This window comes from Paroedura picta, chromosome 1 (assembly GCF_049243985.1).
Source record: "Paroedura picta isolate Pp20150507F chromosome 1, Ppicta_v3.0, whole genome shotgun sequence".
Lineage (NCBI taxonomy): Eukaryota > Metazoa > Chordata > Lepidosauria > Squamata > Gekkonidae > Paroedura > Paroedura picta.
The window spans coordinates 16,901,949-16,908,564 of NC_135369.1; the positions used below are offsets into that span (position 1 = coordinate 16,901,949).

At 47.9% G+C, this 6,616-nt stretch overlaps 1 long non-coding RNA gene across 1 annotated transcript; it reads left to right on the forward strand.

The window, feature by feature from the left end:
- Positions 1-1,361: 1,361 nt before the first annotated feature.
- LOC143830792 (uncharacterized) lies at positions 1,362-5,625 on the forward strand. Its single transcript, XR_013228597.1, has 2 exons — positions 1,362-1,598; positions 5,307-5,625. It is a non-coding gene; the product is annotated as an uncharacterized LOC143830792 (long non-coding RNA).
- Positions 5,626-6,616: the final 991 nt, after the last annotated feature.

Sequence of the window (6,616 nt, forward strand, 5' to 3'; positions counted from 1 at the left end):
GCTCACTTTAACTAATGGGAACTGGGCTCCCCATGCTATTAATAACCGTTTCAAAGGAAAATCCTGTCTTCTCTCCTGTTGAAATACTAACAACAGTTTGGGGATTTCACTTTCAATTAGTTGAAGGGTTATATCCCCGCTTCCTTTCAGGCAGAAGCAAGGGGCTGTTTTAAAGGCTGCACTTGGAGCCAGGCTCCAAAATCAAACTGGAATAAAATAAGCATTTTGTGATTTGATTGCACATCTGCGTTGTGCTCTAGATCAGCCTTTCAAAACCTTTTTACAGTTGAGAAACCCCTGAAACATTCTTCAGGCTTCAAGAAACCCCAAAGTGGCACGATCATGCAGAATATGGTTGGGAAGCAGAGCTGTGTACATGCCCACCCAGGGTCCCTTCCCTTCCCACCCCTTCCAGGCCCGCTGGCCATTTTATGAGGGGGTGAGTCGACATTTATGGTCATATATTTATGGACATAAATGTTTTCCAAATTTGAAAATATATAAACATTGACTCCCACCCCTTTCGGAAACTCTTCCAATCCCAGAGAGCCAGTTTGGTGTAGTGGTTAGGAGTGCGGACTTCTAATCTGGCATGCTGGGTTTGATTCTGCACTCCCCCACATGCAGCCAGCTGGGTGACCTTGGGCTCGCCACAGCACTGATAAAACTGTTCTGACTGAGCAGCCTCACCCACCCCACAGGGTGTCTGTTGTGGGGAGAGGAAAGGGAAGGCGACTGTAAGCCGCTTTGAGCCTCCTTCGGGTAGGGAAAAGCGGCATATAAGAACCAACTCTTCTTCTTCTTCTTCCAGGACCATCAGGGTTTTCTGAAACCCTGGTTGAGAAAGCCTGCTCCAGATCTTGATAAACTGCAATTAGGGTTAAAATACAAAGGGAGAAAACGGGAGCACATCCAGACATAACAAAGATGGTTTAAAAGAAAAAGTCATCGTCTTGAGTTTCCTGTATTGTGCAAGGGGCTGGACCAGAGGACCCTGGAGATGATTCACAGAAATTCACTGCACAAGAAAAACAGTGATGCGGAAAAGTCTAGAGAGACAGATAAAGGAACATACAATCACAGACACAGAAAACGAGCCACGTTTGAGTCCAGTGGCACCTTTCAGACCAGCAAATGGGTCTAAAGCGGTATAAAAGTCAAATAATTAATTCACTGCTTAACTGTTTGATGAATGAATATAGATATATAATGAACAATTCTGGGCCCTGAATGCTGACGCCCCTATTGAAACTTCTTTGGTCCGAAACTCTTCAGCCCGCAAGAAGCCGCCCTCAAGCCAAGCGCGCCCTGGGGCTTCCACCATAGAGATTCCACGGCCTAGAGCGGCGCCACCCCCCCTCCCGCTTGCCCCGCAGCCAATCCCCTCACTCGGCTGGCCGCATAACGGAAGTCCCACCTTCCCTCTTCCGCTCGGAGACTGCCATCTTGCTCCCTCGGAAAAGAGCAGGAGGGTCTCCGCCGCCGTCATGTCCTTGCCGCTGTTGAGGAAGAGGCTGCTGCTGCTGCCCAGAATGGCCGCCCGCCCGGCCCGGCGCGCCTACGAAAGCAACCCTCCGCAGGGCCACGTCGGGCCGATGGTGAGACCTCGTGACGGGGGCCGGGAGGTTGGGAACTAGAAATTAGCGGCGGGGGGGGGGGAGGGGAGGGGGCCAGGGCTGGGGAGGAGGGAGGAGAGGAGGGGAGGGGGCCAGGGCTGAAGCCCTAATCTCCCCCTTCCCCCGCTAGGAGACTCTCTGGGTGACCTTGGGCCGTTCGCTGGCCTACCTCCAAGGGTTGTGGTTGGAGGAGGGGCGAGACTGTATGCCTCGCTGGGTGGAAGGGTGGTTTGGGGTGCAGCCCGGCGAATGAGAAGAAGAAGAGTTGGGTTTTGCAGAAGGTGACCAGATTTTAACATTGGTAAAGGGAGATACCATTGACGGGGGGGGGGGGTCTTGAATTTGGTCTATATGGAGCAACAAAATTTTTCATAGAATGTAAAAATAGTATTGTAAAATATATTTTTTTACTTGCAACATAAGTACAGTTTGCCAGGTGCCCCCCGATGTCCTCCAAAAGTGGGACAATCTGGTCACCTTAGTTTTGCATCCTGCTTTCCACTGCCCAAAGGCGTTTTGAAGAGGCGACGATTCGCCTTCCTTTCCTCTTCCCACAATAGGCACCCTGTGAGGCAGGTGGGGCTGAGAGAGCTCTGAGAGAACTGTGACTGGTTCAAGGTCACCCACGGAGAGGAGTGTGGAAGAAGAGGAGTTGGTTTTATATCCTGTCATTCACTGCCCAAAGGTGCCTAAAGCGGCTGACAATAGCTTTCCCTTCCTCTCCCCGCAACACCGTGTGAGGTCGGTGGGGCTGGGAGAGCTTTGACAGAGCTACTCTGTGAGAACAGCTCTAACAGGGTTATGACTGGTCCATGGTCATCCAACTGGTTGCATGCAAGGGAGTGGGGAATTGAAGCCCGCTCTCCAGATTAGAGCCTGCCACTGTCTCTATGAAATGGGGGGAGGCACTTGTGGACCTCTCTACTTCTGAGGGTTGGGTTTAGAAGCAAACTTATGAATTGTAGCATCATCACACTTCAAGAAATGCGTTAAGTTCTAAAATGTCGTTGAGTTTTTTTAGGGGAGCTTGTGACAGAATAAGACCCAGAGGACATGCCTCAGCCAGCTATGAAGGCTAAGGCAAGGGTCCCCAACCTTTTGGAGCTTGCAGGTATTTTGGCGATTCTGTCACAGGGGTGGTGGGATCAGTTACACAGGAGATGAAAACAGCAGCTGAATGGTCACCCCTGGCTCAACCTTCACTTGCACAGTGAACAATTTTGGGCTGTGGTAGCAGCTGCTGCCAAAGGAATGTTTTTTGTTTTGTTTTTTTAACAGCCAGACAGAAATGTTGTGGGGCAAAAGCTGCACCTTACACCAGAGAGCCAGTCTGATGTAGTGGTTAGAGAGAGCCAGTCTGGGGTAGTGGTTAGGAGTGCGGATTTCTAATCTGGCATGCCAGGTTCGATTCTGCGCTCCCCCACAAGCAGCCAGCTGGGTGACCTTGAGCTCGCCAGGGCACTGATAAAACTGTTCTGACCAAGCAGTGATATCAGGGTTCTCTCAGCCTCACCCACCCTACAGGGTGTCTGTTGTGGGGAGAGGAAAGGGAAGGCGACTGTAAGCCACTTTGAGCCTCTTTCGGGTAGAGACAAGCAGCATATAAGAACCAACTCTTCTTCCTACCCACTTGCTAAGAATGCTTGGTGAGTAACAGAAAAGGTGTTGATGGGCTGGGTTAGGGAGTGGAAATAAGGTATCCAGGGAGCAGGAAACTTATTTTAGAACTCTTTGGAGTTGGAAGTCCAACCCCCTGAAGAATGCAGGAACTCACAACTACCTGCTTACTCACAGTGCCCCTAATTTCATGCCCAAGTGATCCCCACACCAAAAATCTTTAGAATCCATTCTGGCCTGGAGGAAATTTACCTCATACAACTTGGTCTCCAAACCCCTCACCATCTTTGTAGCCCTCCTCTTCACACGTTCCAGTTTCTCTACATCTTTCTTCACTGGTGATGCCCAAAAATGAACACAGTACTCCAAGTAAGGTCTAACCAGAGTGGAGTCAATACGTGATGTATACGGGAAATAGTTTGGTCAGGCTGCATGCTGTTGTTGTTAGGTGCGAAGTCGTGTCCGACCCATCGCGACCCCATGGACAATGATCCTCCAGGCCTTCCTGTCCTCTACCATTGCCCGGAGTCCATTTAAGTTTGCACCAACTGCTTCAGTGACTCCATCCAGCCACCTCATTCTCTGTCATCCCCTTCTTCTTTTGCCCTCAATCGCTCCCAGCATTAGGCTCTTCTCCAGGGAGTCCTTCCTTCTCATGAGGTGGCCAAAGTATTTGAGTTTCATCCTCAGGATCTGGCCTTCTAAGAAGCAATCAGGGCTGATCTCCTCTAGGACTGACCGGTTTGTTCGCCTTGCAAGTCTAAGCGACTCGCAAGAGTCTTCTCCAGCACCAGAGTTCAAAAGCCTCAATTCTTTGATGCTCGGCCTTCCTTATGGTCCAACTTTCATAGCCATACATTGCAACTGGGAAGACCATAGCCTTGACTAGACACACTTTCGTTAGCAGGGTGATGTCTCTGCTTTTTAGGATGCTGTCTAGATTTGCCATAGCTTTCCTCCCCAGGAGTAAGTGTCTTTTAATTTCTTTGCTGCAGTGCCCATGTGGAGCCCAGGAAAATAAAATCTGTCACTATCTCCTTTTCTTCCCCATCTATTTGTCAGAAATTGAGAGGGCCGGACGCCATGATCTTCGTTTTCTTGATGTTGAGTTTCAAGCCAACTTTTGCACTCTCCTCCTTCACCCGCATTAACAGGCTCTTTAGTTCCTCTTCACTTTCTGCCATTAGAGTGGTATCAGCTGCATATCTGAGGTTGTTGATATTTCTCCCTGCAATCTTGATCCCAATTTGTGATTTATCTAACCCCGCCTTTCTCATGATGTGCTCCACATACAAGTTAAATAAGCAAGGCGACAGTATACAGCCTTGCCAAACTCCTTTCTCAATTTTGAACCAATCAGTGATTCCATGCCCAGTTCTCACTGTTGCTTCTTGACCTGCATAAAGGTTTCTCAAGAGACAAATAAGATGCTCTGGTATTCCCATCTTTTTAGGAACTTGCCACAATTTGTTGTGCTCCACACAATCAAAGGCTTTAGCATAGTCAATGAAGCAGAAGTAGATGTTCTTCTGGAACTCCCTAGCTTTCTCCATGATCCAGCGTATGTTGGCAATGTGATCGCTAGTTCCTTTGCCTCTTCGAAATCCTGCCTGTACTTCTGGAAGTTCTCGGTCCACATATTGCTGGAGCCTGGCTTGTAGGATTTTGAGCATAACTTTGCTAGCATGAGAAATGAGTGCAATGGTGCGGTAGTTTGAACATTCTTTGGCATTGCCCTTCTTTGGGAGTGGAATGTAAACTGATCTTTTCCATTCCTGTGGCCACTGCTGAGTTTTCCAAATTCGCTGGCATATTGAGTGTAGCAAGATACCCAATAAGCAATGCTATAGAACTACATGGGCTGTGAAGTTACTTATCCCTGGGCGTTGATCCACAATGGAATGGGGAAAACATATAAAAAGCATCACAGGTGCGCTCACGTGCACTTTGTTTCCGGTTGACACCTTTGACACTTGGTGGGGGCAGAGAGATTAGGCCCATGGGCCTCTGGTTGCAAACTGCTACCTTCTGGTCTCAAATCTGAGTGTTCCTGCTCTGTTTTGCCCTCTACAGGAGACTGCGGTTGGCCTGTTTGTTATCTTCACGGCGTGTTTGGCGCCATCTTTCTATATCATGGCAAACCTGGAAAGCTACAGGAAGAGAGAATGAGAAGGGAAAGCGAAACTCCTATCCTGAAGCGTGAGTGCCATCCCTCTGCTCCAGAATTGCCTCCATTCCAGAAGTTGGGGCTGGCATCTCCCGTGCCCTTACTCCATGACGACCAGTGTCCTGAAATACATTCTGTGCTGCTTCTCAGACCACAGAGGATGTAGCTCAAGATAGCTTGATGTCTGTTACAATAAATGTCTGTTACAATAAATCCTCTTACTGACTTGTGTTGCTGTGACTTTCTCTGTCTTTAGTTAACTTTTAGCGGCTCTTAAATTGGTGGCAACATGCACAGGAAACTGCTGATATACAATTAGTCCATCTAATAATAATAACTATTTTTATTGGCTGGCAGAACACCAGCAGACTCAGGTTGTTCTTATCACCTAATGTCTGATAGCTTTTACGTGGAAATGCCCGGGATTGAACCTAGGATGTTCTGCATGCCAAAGCACATGACGTACAACTGGGCTACAGCCCCTAAGAGACATGAAGCTGCCCTATGTGGAATCCGATCGAGCTCAGTGCTGTCATTCAAGCTCAGCTTGCCAAGGTCTCAGGGTTGCCACATCACCTGCCTGGGGCTTTTAGCTAAAGATGTCAGGGATTGAACTTGGGACCTTCTGCATGCAAAGCAGATGATGTACCACTGAGCCACAGCCCTTCTCCTGGTGCGTGTGTTGTAAGTAGCACACCAGGCTGTTTTTCTTGGTGTGGAACCATAAAATCCCATCTGAAAACAGGACCTTCAAAGGTCGAATGTCTTTATGAACAAAATTATATAACTTTTATTGTGCAGAGTTTAAAAAGTTTAAAAATTAAAAACATACACAGCCCATATGCTATTGCAAAACAGGCACTGTATGAACCAATAGACCTGATGCGTTTTGGCCCGTGTGGGGCCTTCAGAGGTCTGATTATAACACCCCCCCCCCATTCCTTACACATATGAAATATGTACAGCTGCCAATGAAAGCACCAAAGTAAGAGCTGTTAAGTAACAAAAGTCAATGAATGAAGATGTCTATCAGCCATTGGCTGTCTTCCAAAGACTGCCAAAAATTTAAATGCTGTGTTCTCTTATGAGTGCATGTAAAACAACCCCAGTTCTACATGCACAATAATAAAAGTTATATAATTTTAACATTCAATCTTCCAGGTTCCCCCCCCCCCTTTGGTTTTTGTTTTTCTTGGTGTCTTGGGCCAGATCTCTG